This window comes from Akebia trifoliata, chromosome 5 (assembly GCF_017979445.1).
Source record: "Akebia trifoliata isolate Shusen 1 chromosome 5, ASM1797944v1, whole genome shotgun sequence".
In the NCBI taxonomy this organism is placed as follows: Eukaryota; Viridiplantae; Streptophyta; class Magnoliopsida; order Ranunculales; family Lardizabalaceae; genus Akebia; species Akebia trifoliata.
The window spans coordinates 8,962,676-8,979,686 of NC_141379.1; the positions used below are offsets into that span (position 1 = coordinate 8,962,676).

Here is a 17,011-nt window from a genome sequence, read left to right on the forward strand (position 1 = left end):
CAACTATGAACTCATTAATAATATTAAATTTTGATTTTTTAAATATACAAAAAGTAACTTTTACTACATGTATTTTTAATAATTTGATACTTACCAAAAATATAAACTCGTAATATATACACAATTTTCACATCGTTTCCAAAAAAATCCAATCACTGATACATATACATAAATCTTTACAATCGTTCCTGTCAAGTTTTCATATTCTGAAAGCGTTGAATAATCATCTCATTATCAATGGTATCAAATACATATTTCTTGATATAAGTAACTAAGCAATCATTCATTCATTTATCTCCCATTTGATTACACAATCAATTCTTTACTATATTCATTGCTGAAAAAGCTCTTTTAACGGTTGCAATTGTCACTAGTAGTATCAAAGCTAGTTTCACAATCAAATACACCAATTGATATACAACATTCTTTTTTGTCTCGATTAATTTCTTTACAAAGCCACCGATTCCTCTAAGTTGTAAAAATCCATTGTCAGAGCGCTCATCAAGTATATAAGTCTCAAGTTGATTATCAAGTGCCATGAGTTCCATATTAGAAAATTCTGATCGGTAAAATTGAGTAAGACGAATCAACTTATCCTTATTAAAAACAGAGAATGAATTACATGGATTCAAGCATGCCACACAAATAAGTAGCCTGGTGTTTTCTTTTATAGAACGATCGTTGAGCTCTTAAAGTTGCAAATCTAACACCGTACAAAATAATTTAACACGATAATTATATAGATTGGTAACTTGTTCAACATTACATCGTGACCGCTCTCGAACTATATATATGTCATCCATACTAGGCATAACAATATTATGTCTTTCACAAAAAGAAGAAACTTCCTTGAGTAAAGGTTCTCATCTAATATCTCTCGTCGTTTGTAATCGTTGCTTAGATAGTCAACCAAAATCAGAGCATTTACAATATCTTGATCTTTCCTCTATAATGCTTGTGACAATTCATTTGAAATTCCCAAAATAGTTTTCATTAAGTGTATGATGAATACAAAGTCAAAAGATTGAATTGAATCTAATAAGGCATTTACTTTATCTTTGTCATACCTAGAAATCCCAACACGAATCTCAAGGATTCATTAGTCAAAATCTCAAGGTGTGAGATAAACACGCACACAACCTAGTAGAACAATCACAAACAATAATATTTATGAAGTACAAATATATGCAACGAAAATGAATATCTAAAAAACTAACAGAAATTAGAGTAAAATAAAAACTAATTATCCTCAATTAACTACATCAAATCCACAAACAATAAACCAACTACGCTATAACAATCTCCCAAATACAACTTCTTAAAATACAACAAGCACCAAAATAGGAATTAAAACACAACCACTAAATCATTAAGATAATCCTCAAGCTAACGGGGGCTACAAATCATCGACATAACCCTTTACAAGGACCTCCTTAAATGACTTCTCATAAGTGGACTCCTCAAAAATTGAAAAATCTGTAAAAGTAAAGGATAGAGTGAGTAATAGGAGAATGTTACTCAGTAGGATGAATGTCGTTCTAACAATGAGTCATACGTACGTGAGTAATTATCTAAACAATTAAATAATGCAGGTTTTTCATAACGTAATATACGAGAATTGTCAAAGCATAATCATTAAACAGTTGTAATAAATTTCAATCTATCATTTTTATCATTTTAAGTAACGTATACAATTTTCAAATGGAAAACATCTATTAATATTACAAAATAAAAAAAAAGATACATAATACGAACACGACGATGTAGTTAATAAGAGAGTGGAGGAACACACCAATATAAATGTAATGCACTATATAATTACTTTGATGCGTATCTCATCACATATCTTAAATAATTTATTGTCTTTCCATATTGGTGCACTCTTCTGAGTCTATATAAAACTAATAAGGTTAATGTAATAACATCCAAGTTTTCCATTAATGCACTGTTTTCCTTTATATGGTATTGAGGCTATTGGTCTTCTTATTAAATAATACTTTTTTTTTCCTTTTCATTAATTACGGATCTTTGAATTATTATTTTTGTTAGATGTCAAGTATCGGAGATGCGAACGTTTCAACTTTTAGTATTGAACTAGTTGTTGCTCATAATTCTACAATTGACAGTGACACTGCAACCTCAAAAGCAAAGGTAAGTCCCATTCGAAAGAAGCCTCGTAAACCAAAATCTGATGTTTGGGATCATTTTGTCAAAATAAAAGTTGATAAAGGAGGCAAGGTAGAATTACTATGATACAAAGTATGGGTATTCAATGAATAAAACATTTGAATAAATATTCCAAGTATCAATACAATGATGACAAAAGACAAAAATTTTTATCATTTCAAAAAGTAGGATAAGAAGGAGATAGTAATCTTACCGCTTGAAAATTTGATCAAGAGTTGTGTAGAGATGCCTTGACTAGGATGATTATTATTGATGAATTACTTTTTAAGATTGTTGAGCGTGAAGAAATTCGATTCTTTTTAAGTATGTTGTAACCTAAATTTCAATTAGTATTTCGCACCACGGTGGCAAGAGATTGCTTACAATTATATGCAACTAAGAAGAAGAAGTTGAAGAACTTGTTGAATAATTTTGTACATAGAGTTTCTCTCACAACAGATTTATGAACTTCTTTACCAAATATCTCATATATGTGTCTTATGGCGCATTTTATAAATAAAGACTGAAAATTATATAAAAGGATAATTAACTTTTGTGTAGTTACGAGTCATAAAGGTGAAGAAATTGGTAAAATGATCGAGTTATGTTTGTTTCAATGAGGTATAGAGAATCTGTGCACTATTACGATTGACAATGCAAGTTCCAACAATATTGCCATGAGATACATGAAGAAAAAGTTAAATAAAAGACACGGTTGCATTTTAGACGGTGAGTTCTTGCATATGAGGTATTGTGCGTATATATTAAATTTGATTGTAAAGGATGGGATGATTGATGTAGGGCTGTCAACGAATAGGTATTCGATTGGATAGTGTCATATCCAAATTCAAATTCGATCGGATATCACTGACCAATATTCGAATTTGAATCCGATAAAAAACTTACAAAAATTAGATTCGATTTCTACCATCCTCTTGAATCTGTAAAAATCCCAATATATTTTTCTATTTTGGTTTGAGGTTGAAGTAGATGGATTTATTAAAGGAAATGTAGACACGTGATTTCGCCATTACGATGACCACATCTACAATGGTTTGAAGTCGCTACCATTCATTTTTGTAAGTGGGTGTGAATGGTCACCTGATGTGTATTTTTTTTAGAAAATGTGACATTTTTGGTATTTGGTGACTCTTGATGGATAAAGATGAATCAACCCTTGAGATTCGGGTAAGCGGCTCGGTTGGAGAAAAGGGAAGGTGTTAGGCACCCTTTTCTCCCCACTAGATAGTGGTAACCTCAACTCAACTCGGTCATTTTGATTAAAAAAAATACGAAAAATGATGTGCCACGTGTTGTGCATTTGTACCCTAGATAGGGGTTCATTTTCGGTTTGATCACAGGGTCATTCCATTGATGGAAATGACCCTTATAGACCTTTAGCTTTGGGGTCCATTCATCCTAAAAAATAAAATGAAGGGGAGAGGGTGATAGAAGAGGGATGAGGAGAGGGTGTAGAAGAGAGAAGGGGGGGATTGCCTTGTATCTTCTTTCTTCTTTTCTTCTTCTTGAGTCCTTAGTATTTTATGAAAATACAATTCTTGTATGGTTGAAGGAGTAGAGAAGAGATGATGAGAGAGATGAGTGGAGTATAATATTTTTTTTTTGTATATGAAACTTGAGGAGGATTGGTGATGGTTGTTAGTAGTGAGAGTTGGAGGTAATTTTGTAGTGAAAGTTGGGCGCCATTTTTGGGAAGAGGAGGAGGGTATTTATAGATGTTGAGGAGTTATTTTAGGGATATAATGGGGTGAAGTGAAGAAAAATGATAGAATGGTTATTAGTTTGAGAGAGAAGTGGGTGTAATTTAGAGGAGATTGGAGGGTATTTAGGTAAGGGGGGTTAAATGGGTGAGTTTTGACCCAAATGGTTTGGATCATACCCAACCCATTTGGGTGGAGTGTTTGGTGAGGTGAGTTTAAGATGGTGGTTGTGATTAAATGGTATTTGATTTAAGAGAATTGAGGATTTAAAGAGGTGGTTGATGATATTTTGAGAGGGTGAGGGAGATGATGCCATGTGTCAAAGTGGTTGAAAATGAAAGGTTGAGATAGGTTGATGGGAGAGGTTGAGTGTTTGACTTGAGAAGATGGTGTAGGTTTAGGTTGTAGATGTAGGTTTTGTAGGGAATGATAAGGGTAGATTAGGGAAGGTATAGGTTAGGGGTGTGGGTTGATGTGTTTGATTTGAGAGAAAAGGTGATGGGTTGATGTGTGGGTAGATGAGGTTTAAAGAGAATTAATGGGGTAGGTGGTTGGATGAGGGAGGTGAGATGGGGTGATGACATGTGTCATCTTTTGATGATAAAAGAGTGATTGGTTGATGTGGGTTGTGGTTTATGGGTTTGGGTTGTGGGTTGGATAATGAATTGGATATGGTTAATGATTTGTGAGCTTTGTAGTGTTGGGCTTGGGTTTTAGAAATGGTTTTGGATTTTAAAGATTAGTTGAGGGTTATTTTGGAATGGATTTTGAGGGTATAGGTTGGTTTTAGATTTTAGGTGATGTGGGATTGATTTTAGGCTAGGGGTAAGGTGAGAAATCGATTTAGGAAAGTGTTGAGGGCTTGTGGGCCTATGATTTTTACGGATTCGGAGGCAGAGCGGTGGTAGTAGAGAAGGGGTAGGCATCCCAAGTTTCACATTTTTAATTTTTTAATTTTTTTAGATTTTTGCAATCATTAGTTTGATAAAAAATATCACGTGTTAGCGAATCGGGCTTTTTAGGCTCGTTGGTGAAATTTATCGAAAATTTGGCGTTTTTGATTTTGGAAGCGGAGCGGTGAATATTGGGAAAGCATAAGGTAGGCCGAGTCCTTTTGGTGGGCCTCCTAAATCATTGAGAGGTCTTATGGGGCCTCGATTTGGTAAAAATGTCACTTTTCAATGACTTGGGCCCTTAAGGCCCGTTGGCCCATTTATTTGGAAAATCGATATTTTTGGTCCTTTTCGAGAAGTGGCCCGTTCAAATTGAGGTGTCTACAGGAAAAAAAATGGGGTTTTACTTTGAGATAGAGAGAGAGGAAGATGAGGTATCTACTTGGAATCATGGATGCTCGCCAGCCGGATAAAATGGTGATCATAGAGCTCACCGATCGAAGAAGATGGTGGTCATGGAGTTCACATAGTGAAAAAAGGGTTTTATTTTGAAAGAGAGAGAGAAAGAAAGAAATGAAGGAAGTAAGTATTACCTGGATGCTCGCTGGTCGGAGAAGATATTGATTATGAAGATCGTCCAGTCGAAACGACGATACCCACCCTCTATCGTCTGGTTATTGCATTTGAGTTTAGAGAAGATAAATGTTTAAAATTTAAACTTCGTTGTATAACACAAATATATAAAACTATATATACATATATATATATATATATATATATATGAGTTTTGTTGTATAACATGAATATATAACATATGTATTTAAATCGGAACGGATATTATCGAATCAGATTTCGTAACATCCAAATTCGTATCCGAAACTCATTCGAATGTTAAAATAACATCCGAATCCAAATCCGATATCCAGAGATGAAACTCCGAATATCCCTGACACCGAATAAATGATCAACATTATTGCAACGAGAGCTGTCACTATCACCCCAACTATGAATGTTTTTATCTATATTATTTATAACGGGGTCGTCACTTCCACCGATATTTCCAATAGGGCCACGACTATCCATTGATTTACTTAGACCACACCTGTGTTCTAACTCCTCGTTAGAGGACATCGAATTGAACCACCATTTTTCCATAGAGTCTTCCTGCCCCCTATTTGATTTGAATGAAAATACAATAGATGAATAGTCATTCGATGAATAATCATTTGATTATTTCCTCTCGGAATAAGCATATAGATCCAATCACTAGGATCATTAACTAAATTTTTTTGGATAATATCCGATTTTTCAAATTCGAATTTGAATTCGGATTCAGATTTCGATTATCCATTGACACCCCTAGATTGATGTGCATAATTAGATTGCTAATTCGTGTTGTTGTAAAATATATTAGAAGTTCCCCCGCAAGAGCTTAACAGTTCAAGAAGTGTGTTGACCAAGAAAGAATCACGTATAAGAGTTCTTTGGTTCTTGATATTTCAATTAGGTGGAATTTAACATACATTATGTTGGCTACTACAATAAAATTTCAAAAAGTATTTGAACGATTAAAAGAACAAGAACCACAATTTAGTAATGAATTCAAAGATGGGATTTCCACCGAAGAAGTTAGAATTATGCTAAGGTATTAGTTAAGTTTTTGCAAATTTTTTCCGAGATTCTAGACGCATGTCAGGCTCGTTGTATGTAATTGCTAATACGTATTTTCATGAAATTTATGCTATTAAAAGCACTATTTTTTATTGGTATAAAAGCCTTGATCCTTGCTTGAATTTTATGTCAATAAATATGAAAGGAAAATTTGATAAATATTGAGAAAACATTGATAAAGTAAACTTGATGCTATTGGTTGCGGTGGTATTAGATCTTTGTTACAAGTTGAGGTATGTCAAATTTTGCTATTCAAACCTTTATACACTTATAAAGGTTCATGGTTTGGTTAAGAAGGTAAGGGAAGCAATGAATCAAATTTTTGAACAATATCAACTTCATGATTCAACTCTAGTTGCTTCTTCATCTGATTTTATTCAGAATTTAAAAGATATGGAGCTTGATCGATCAATTAGTAAAGTTAGTGTGAAAAGGAAGTATCTCCAATTCGAGTTTCTAAGACAAATGAAAGAAGACGAAAGTATGGAATGCAAATCGGAAGTTGATAAATATTTGGAAAAAAGAGTGAAAAAGCAAGACTTGAACTTTGAAAATTTGAATTTGTGAAAAATAAATTCTTTCAAATATCCCATACTTTCTAAGGTGGCACGAGATTTATTATTCATTCTTGTTTCCACTGTTGCTTCTGAGAGTGCTTTTAGTACTAGAGGTCACATATTAGATTAATTTCGAAGCTCTCTAACCCCAAAGCCAGTGGAATATTTGATTTGTGGACAAGATTGGTTATGTGCTTTACCTCTTCCAATTGATGTTGAAGATATGCTAAAGGAACTTGAAGAAGTTGAGTCAGGTAACCTTTTATTTTTCTTATTTTTTCATTTTACTCATGTATAAAATTATAATACTTCTATTTAATGAAAATTTATTTCATTTTATTTTTACAATCATTACAGATGATGAAATCTTTCCATCGGGTTAGTGATTAGTTAATTTTCAAATGCCTCTTCATTTGTAATTATAGGTAAATTACTTTTCTAAAATTATATGTTATGAAGTAAATTGCTTTTTAAATGCCTATTCAATTATGAATTAATGATGGTGTTAATTTTTTTATTTTTAGGTCTTATGGATTGGAGCATGAAAGAAGACATGGAATTGACTTAATTTTAGTTATAATTTTCATTTTGGATTGACTTATATTATATAAGACATGTTCATAGGTATTTTTATTTTTGTATGTGAGACATTTGTTTTGTTTGATGAATGATTTTTATTTGAATTAATTTTTGGAGTTCAAGTTGGATTGATATAAACATGAATTGTGGTTAAGTATTTATTCACTTAATCATTTTCTATTGTTTATTTGTTTGATTTCTATATTTTTTTCATACTATATTTATTTTTATTATGCCTTTTTATTAAAGTCATTGATGATTGTGACTTTATTTATTCAATTAATGTTTTTTACTTTCTAATATTTAATATTAGTTAGCATAAATGCATAATTGTCTTATTTATGTTGTTGTAGATTAATATCTTTTCTTAATTGATGATGGATTCAACTTTGAGCAAGCAATAAACAACATTTGATTTTAAGAATAACTTTGATCTTCAATCATCCCTTACAAGGTAAGTGTTAAATAATTTTTATTTTCTAATTTTTTTCATGATTTTTATTTTTAATATGTTAAAAGTAATAAATATTTTGGATTGATTTATTATTTTTTTATGATTTGTATTACTATTGAAAATAATAAGTATGAGAAACGAGAATCGATCTGATCCAAGATTGGATTGGATTGGTTCGATTTCAATTTTGTCAAAATTCAAACCAATCTGAATCACGCGAACCGTAGTACAAAGAGATCATATACTTTCTTGACTGGGACTTCTTCTTAATGATAATGGAAATGACTTAAATAACCTTTACTAATCAGGTTCATGCAAATTGAAAATGACATAACACTAGCAGATATGTCGTGTCGAAACATTTTAGCCTACAATTAACCAAATTAGGGCCCACCGGTCACATGAACCCTTGAAATCTATTGTTGAATTTGTATAAAGCGCAATTTCTTACTATTAAATGTTTTATTGATTTCAAAGGGTAATTTTGACATTTCACAAAAATTTAATATTTGGTGTTCTCGAAAAAGATAAATATTCCCAGTCAAATATTACGTGTTTGACAATGACTTCACCTAATGACTTATCACCACGTCATACCTAACTGGCACTCCGTACAAAATTCAAAGATAAAATAATCAACGGTCATGATTACATTATAATGTTACTTCAGCATTATCCTTATTGTTTTTTAAAGGTCCTCATCGTACGGTCTTGATTGTTCGATTCGAAGAGAGAGAGAGAGAGAGAGTCATCTAACTACGGTTAATTCGATTCGAGTTAAAAAAAAATACTTATAGCCGTGTGAGAGCAATAGCAGAGGCGACAGTTCGATTGAATCTCAGCCATTGGATCTTCTGTATCTTTGATCGAAGCCGTCGATAAATGATCGTGTTCATCCTCGCGTTCTTTGCAGATCTCGCAATCTGGTGAGTTAATTTCTTTGTTTCGTTGATTCCAGGATTGATTCAAACTTCGTTTCGTAGTAGTGTTCTTGAGAGCTAAATCACATTGTACTTGAATTACTTTTCGAATTAGTTTGCTTCAATCGTCGACTTTACTCATATACTCTATTCGACATGACTTTATTAGTGTTTTAGGTTTTTGCACATTTGTTTCTGGACTTAATTTTTGGTGGGAATATTGAGGTTTTCTTTATGATCGATTGAAACTTTGATTATTCGATTACATATATTTTTTATTATTATCAGTAAGCCTGTTTTTAATGAGTTCTGATTTTAGTTGAATCCATTAGAACAGAAATTTTCATTAGATTGTCGAAGTTTGATCCACTCTCGATGAAAAATAACATTTTTCTGTGATTCTGAATCGTTGGCATATTTGATGGATAAAAACTGCTTAAAATTGTTATTCATGTTGAGATTTGATTTGAATCTGAATCGTTTCTTTATAATCTGTTTTTTTCTCTTCGACATTTTTTTTTGGTTGAAAAAATTATGATTTTTCCCTTAGTTTGGTTAATTTTTTATAAGATCTCTCACTGTCTAGACTCTGAAGAACATATGTACCTACCATTTTATGCTTATCCAATTTATGTGACTTGCAACAAAAGCGATAAAATATTATTTTAGTTTTTCTCAAGATGTTCTTTTAAATAAAAGAAGTTATTTTTGCATTCTTGTTAATGAAGAAAAGTCAGGAGTTATGTTTACTTTTTCGAATTAATCTTAGTTTTGTGTTTTTTTTCCTCTTTCAACCAATATTTCCAAATTGAGTCCTTAACACATATTTGATGGCTTCATCAATGTAGTGGGATATTTACATCTCCTTCTCTGTCTCCAAACTCCATGTGGTTCTTTCTGATATGAGAGATGCGGACGAAATTCAAATTCTTACGAAGTGACAAATGATTTATCTGAAAACACGTAATTCTCGCTTACATTTCTGCCCGAGGGAGAAGAAGAAGAAGAAGAAGAAGTTGTCCTCTATTGTCTGCAACGACCTCTTCTGCTGGCCTCAAAACCACTGGCATTTGCCTTCCTTTAATGCCTCCTAATTTCGACAGCAGTGTTCAAGCCCAGATGGCTGTTTCACTTCTCAATCCCCCCCATTAATGGAGACTACCATGGGAACAAGAGAGTGGAGAGAAAAATTGCTGGGAGGAGGCAGGTTTTTGTGCAAACTGACACGGGGTGTGTTTTGGGGATAGAGTTAGATCGACGGGACAATGCCCATACTGTGGAAAGGAGGTTGCAATTGGCCCTCAATGTCCTGACTGAGGAAAGCTCATTGACGTTTGGAGATCTCGTGTTGAAAAATGATCTTAGTGCCATTCGAAATGATTCCCCACTTCTTCTTACAAGGAATTTTTTACATAGAAGCTCATCAACCCCGTGCTTGTTGCCTAATGGGAAGGATCTTCAACAGAGAGATGGGAGCGATGTGATTGAAATATTAGGGTGTTCAGTTCGCTTTGCTAGAATAAAACGAGTGGTGAAAGATGTTGTTAAGGGTATTAACATTGGTGTCGATCCAACCCTTGTTCATAGTGGGCTTGGGGGCGCTTACTATTTTAGAAACAATAGAGGTGAAAGTGTCGCTATTGTGAAGTCGACGGATGAAGAACCTTTTGCACCAAACAATCCGAAAGGATTTGTCGGGAAAGCTCTTGGCCAACCGGGCCTTAAACGATCTGTAAGAGTTGGTGAGACGAGGTTCAGAGAAGTCACAGCTTACCTTCTTGATCACGATCACTTTGCTAACGTGCCCCCTACTGCCCTTGTTAAGATCACACACTCAATTTTCAACCTTAATGAAGGAATAAATGGTAATAAACCTCATGAGCGGAAGCAAGTTAGCAAAATTGCATCGTTTCAGCAGTTCATTCCTCATGACTTTGATGCCAGTGATTACGGGACCTCAAGCTTCCCCGTTGCCGCGGTGCATAGGATAGGAATATTGGATGTTAGGATCTTCAACACAGACAGGCATGCTGGAAACCTTCTAGTTAGGAAGCTTGATGGGGTTGGCATGTTTGGTCAGGTGGAGCTTATACCAATTGATCATGGTCTTTGCCTGCCCGAGAACTTGGAAGATCCATACTTTGAGTGGATACATTGGCCACAAGCATCGATTCCCTTCTCAGAGGACGAGCTCGAGTATATAGCTCGTCTTGATCCGTTTAAGGATTCTGAGATGCTTCGAATGGAGCTGCCCATGATTCGGGAGGCATGTCTCCGTGTATTGGTTCTTTGCACCATTTTCCTCAAGTAGGCAGCAACCCGTGGGCTCTGCCTTTCTAGGATTGGTGAGATGATGAGTAGGGAGTTTAGGGGTTGTGAGGAGGAGCCAAGTGAACTCGAGATTATATGTATCGAGGCAAGGAGGCTTATAATGGTAGAGAGGGAGGCATTCTCTCCAAGAGTTGGAGTAGAAGATGAAGAAGAATTTCAATTTGACTTGGACTTTGAGGAAGTAAAACTGGGTTCTACACCTAAGGTGGCTAATGATTTCATGACCAAAGAACCATTACATTTTGGTTTCAGGGTTGGGAATGGGCGAAACCTACTCTCTAAACTAGTGGAGGGAATCGAGGAGGAAGAGAGTGAAGGTGAAGAGGAGCCAGTATGGGAACTATTTGAAGGCCCGTCGACTCAAACCAAGGTTCCAATAGTTTCAAAGCTCTCCATGTCATTGAAGAATACTAGTGTGGGCGAGAAGAATCGGTGGTTCAAGGGCGTGAAACCAGAAGGCAATTATGTAGCAGGCAAGTTATCGGGGAACAGGAGTGCAGATGAACAACTTCCTGGGATTGTGAGCTTTGTAAAGCTGGCGGATATGGAGGAGGGGGAGTGGACATTGTTCCTCAAGAAGTTCCAGGAGTTGCTATGTCCTGCATTTACGAGCCGAAAATCCATGGGTGTTGGACAGAGGCAGAGGTTGGGGACTTCATGCAAATTTTGAGATGGTTTATTGTCCGTTCGATGTATATAGACTGACCAAAGGTGAAGAAAAATAGAACATGCATGATGTGGGGAGTGAGAAGGTTTTGGTTGGAGGAAGATATAAATATTCTTAAGAGTTTCGTTCGACAATGAGAGTCAGTAATCATCAGCTAAGTGATTGTGTGGTTTCTTTAATCATTCTTTTCCCCCACTTTGATCTGCTTATGCACTTGTAGAACTGATTAGTAGAATAAAATCTCTCCTTCAAAGACAAAAAAAAGTTGATGTAAATCATAATGTAAGCTTATATGGATTTGTAATGTGTTTTATTTCTTTTGTAGTAATGTGTTCTATTTCTGTTATAATTTGTTTGTTGTTTTAATGTTTAAATTCTTATTATACATTGGGAGAAAGGCTTGTTATGTGTCTGTCACTGATATTAATTACACATACAAAAAATTAGTTTCGAGGGCAGTTGTTGTTCCTCAAATTTCAAATACTGTCTTTTAGAGTTTAAGTCGGTACACTTCGATCAAAATTGGGGTTTTGCAGGTTATGCCAATTCATGGGTTGCAATATGATTTTTCTTGATATCTTGTAGGATTTTAGTTTGCTGAATCCAATTTACGTCTTGTTCCCATAAACTGAAGAACCTCTCCTCAGAAATCAGGATTGTTGTCGAAATAATGAATTCTGGGTTGTTAATATTTTGCTGTGCTTGTTACCGAATTGGCCTCTTGAAACTATGCTTGTTTGAAGGTTCTTTTTAGGTGGAAACCAAACCATTAGATAAAAAGTCAAAAAAATATGAAAAACAATAGATTGTTCATTTTAATTCTGAAAATGGTAAATTACTGTTTTTCATTTGAAAACATTTTACGAGAAAAATTCCTTGGATCAAGTAGTCGACATCATTATTGCACGTCCATATTTTTCTAGGTGGGATTGGGACACATTTAAATGGCAAACCCCACACGACACTTAGAAAAATGATATCGTTAGGTAAGCTTACTATTGTCATTAGATCTATACCCTTGGATGTTCATTGATGAAAAGATTTTTCGAGATAACTTTTTGATCAACTTGATATGTGAAAAATAATAAAAATATCAAATCAAAGAACATTAAGGTTTTGATGTCTAAATCTTTGTAAACATCTCTTCCAATCACTCTCAAATCTTAAAAAAAAATAAAATCCAATTACTTAAAATTGTCTCATACATTATTATTTATATGATTTCAAAATGACAACTTATATTCTAATAGTTAGATTATGATTTTATCTAACAAATGGAATAAAAGACATAAATAAATGATACATGGCTCCTATTTTCAAAATTTGACTATCTTAGAAATGAAAATAATAGAAATATTGTACTCTATTGCTCGTAGTTGGGAAATTTTTGTGGGGTCCAACGTGTAATATCCCGAAAGAGATGTGAGATACCCCTACATAATAATAATAATAATAATAATAATAATAATAATAATAGATAGATAGATAGATAGATAGATAGGGTTAGTTGGTGATGGTCACTTATCTTTTTGTTTGGTGAGTAACTTGATTTGATTGAAAGTGTAAAGGAATATAAGAGCATATTAATTTTGATATGAAGATGTGGCAATCCAATCCCTCTGATAGGTCTTGTTTTGTATTTTATTGCCATTTGTCCCTATCAAAAGGGCTCAATGTATAGTTATTGAAATGAAATGATGTGTTTGAAGTGTTACTTGTTTTTTTTTTCTTTTTTTACTTTTGAGAAGATTATGAGCATTGCAAGTAGAGAGAATTAGAAGAGCTACAAATGGGTACCTTCAAAACCAAGAGATCTTTGATAATAAACAGTTTGATCAGATCATTCATCTGATTGGTAACATGCGACCATGGGACCAAGAAACTTAAAAAAAAAATTAAAAAATGGAAAGAAAATAAATTAAAAAGTTGAAAAAAAAAACATATAAAAATAATATATGATATTTGGGATGGAAGAAAGGAACCTCGGCATGAAAAAGAGTGCAGAAAATATTACACAGAGACAGTACATATGTCTAGTGGGGGAAATATAAGCCATTACAGGTTCTTGTCTTCCACTATCCCCTCTGTGATTTTGACATGTGTAGTGGGAGTTACAGATTGATCAACTCAGACATATATATATTTATCCAATTAAAGTTGTGTTTGATGTTTATAAATTTGGTTAATCGAAGAGCCATGAAAAATGACTTTGGGTTTCAATTACTTTAATGAAAACCTGGATTGGACTATCTTTTTTCCATGGTGGGGTCTGCTCTATCCTTGTTACCAAACGAACATCCTCACTACAAGATTTAAGCATTTTACCAGGGTTTATAAAATGCCGGAAATTCTACACAAAACGCACGTAAATGTAACAGCAACGTTTTAATCAAATGCCAGTAATGCCTATGTCACTACTTCCTACAACGACATTTATTTTGGTGTTTTAACAAACGTCGCTATTGCCTATTGATTTATTTTACGAGCATTTCATAAACGCTGCTATTGATTTATTTCACTGGCATTTTTAACGGACTTAGAGACGTAAGATAATCGTTGTTAATTGTATTTTAAATTCCTTAATAATTTATTAAAATTATTACCGACGTTCTTAAAACACCACTAATAGAGTTATATCCATAATAGGGAATATTAATATAAAATCATATTTGCTAATCTAATAGAAACCAAGCCACTTTTAATCTCAAACAGAGACATCAAATATATATGTATGTTTATTTTTTTACTCTCTAAAATCAATTAATGGAAGTAGAGATGTATAAAAACTTCTAAAATAGAATCGATAGAAAATAAAAAATAAAGGCTTTGTATATATATATATCTATGACAAAACTAATTTCAAAAAGCGAGTAACCACTTTCATAAGCATTTCTTTTATTCTTAATAATGATAAAATGAAAGAATTGTGAGGACTAAGGTGCTGTTTGTTAAACTGAAAAAAATAAGTGCTGAATAACATTAAGCGCTGAAACTTATAAGCGCTGAATTTAAGTGCTAAAAAAGTTGTTTGTTTAGATGCTGAATCATGTTTGTTACACATTGCTGAAACTGATAAATTGTCTTTGTTACCCTTACAATCATATTATACATTGTTTGCATGTTTTAAATGCTTATTTATTATCAAACACAATAAAATATATTATTTCTTATAAAATTAAAATACAATTTATTTTTAAATAATAAATAATACTCAAATCTTCAATTTATAAATAATAATTTCTATTTATAAAAGCCCACAAATTTCAAATTAAAAATAATAATGTCATACAAGTCACCAAAATTTGAAATCAACTTTAAAAAGAACTTAATTTTTTATGAATAATTTTCGATGGAAATGAATGATGTGTAATTATAAAAGCACCCTATGAATTAATAAGGGCAACCCACACTATAGCCATTTTTTGTTTTGTTTTATATGGATTAAAATTTTTGGAATGACCAAATTTTTAGTGAGGACAATTTATATGGTCTAAAGATCATCCTCACCAAAAATCAGTTTATTTTGAAACTTCTAACTCGTTAAAAATAGTTTTCAAAAAAAAAAAAAAAATGGACAATTTACGATTCTTGAACTTATTTTGATAGGGTTAAAAGTTTTAAGATGTGCTGATTTTTTGTGAGAATGATCTCCTCATTGTAGAGATCATCCTCACCAAAAATCAACTCATTCCAAAATTTTTAACCCATATAAGACAAAATAATTTAGCTATGGTGTGGGTTTATTAATTTGTGGGGTGTCTATATACTTATCCATAGGATATAAGAGGTAATATCCTTTTAAGAATAAGGGCATAGTTGTCCATGCTCAAAAAAAAAAGGGCATACTTGTCCGTGTTGAAAAAGCGAAGTGCTTACCGCTTCAGCACTTTTTTTCAGCATCAAAATAGTGCTGAATTTTTTTCACTTATTTTCAGCAATAAGCACAAGTAAACAAACGCGCTATTTTGACAAAAGTGCTGAATTTAATTTTTTTCAGCAATAAACACTGAAAAATAGCGCAAACAAACACCACCTAAATAAATCTTTTATGTACTTAGTAGACACAAAAACAAGATAAATAAGGTGCCACCTTCTTAATTGATTCTAGCTAGAAATAAGAAAATACGTTGTAATTCTAATTGTGCAACATAAGGTGGCAATTACCAATAGTCATATTTTTCATTTCCCTTTACAACCGTAGTGGTGCAACCTCATTCATTTCCATTCCAAACAAATATAAAAAAAAATTGAAGAAAATAAGTGGTAGCCAGGCTTATAACGCATCTACCGGATCTAGATCTGACCTACTTGAGATTATATCCTCACCTCCACATTTTACAGATTGTCCTACCATCGTCATCCATCAAGTATGCCATTGGCTGGAATTGAGAACAATATGGATAGGGCTTAAAATGGGTCGGATACAGGTCATTATGATTGGATCCGTATCCGTATCCATATCCGATTTTTTTTTTTTATTATAATCAAGATCCATATTCAAACCATTTTACTTTTATTAAAATCATATCCGAATTCAATCTGATCGAATTTATTCATTCGGGTTGGTCGCATTGGTTAATATCAAATCATTTAAGATTATTTTAAATAAAATTACTAAAATGATAAGTTAAACTTAAGGTCTCTTCATTTTTTAAGAGATGCATTGACTACTACACCCAATCGTTGTTGGTTAATAAAAGATGACTTAAAAAATATAAGAATACATCTAGCAAAGTAATATATCATTCGGATCTTGACAGATATAGGAATAGAAACATATCTGAGTCGGATTAAGAGACATTAACCCATATCCGAACTATATTTTAATTTAGATATATTTAATGAAATAAAATCCATTACACTCGGATTCAGATTACTTAGATTTTGGATAAAATCTGTACCCCTAAATATGGAAAAGGAGTGTTGGTATCCCTATTTGAAAATCTTTGAAATGACAATCTTGAAACTCATATGAGTTTCTCAAAGGAATTTCATAAAAGACAAGAATTTTGGATTACTCATTGTTTAATAAGAATAGGGATGTCAATGGAT

The 17,011-nt window shown here is 33.0% G+C and overlaps 1 pseudogene across 1 annotated transcript; it reads left to right on the forward strand.

The window, feature by feature from the left end:
* Window positions 1-8,767: 8,767 nt before the first annotated feature.
* LOC147401407 (phosphatidylinositol 4-kinase gamma 7 pseudogene) lies at window positions 8,768-12,408 on the forward strand (annotated as a pseudogene). The gene is made up of 2 exons (XR_015178469.1): window positions 8,768-8,967; window positions 9,810-12,408. The product of XR_015178469.1 is annotated as a phosphatidylinositol 4-kinase gamma 7 pseudogene (transcript).
* The last annotated feature ends 4,603 nt before the right edge of the window (window positions 12,409-17,011 follow it).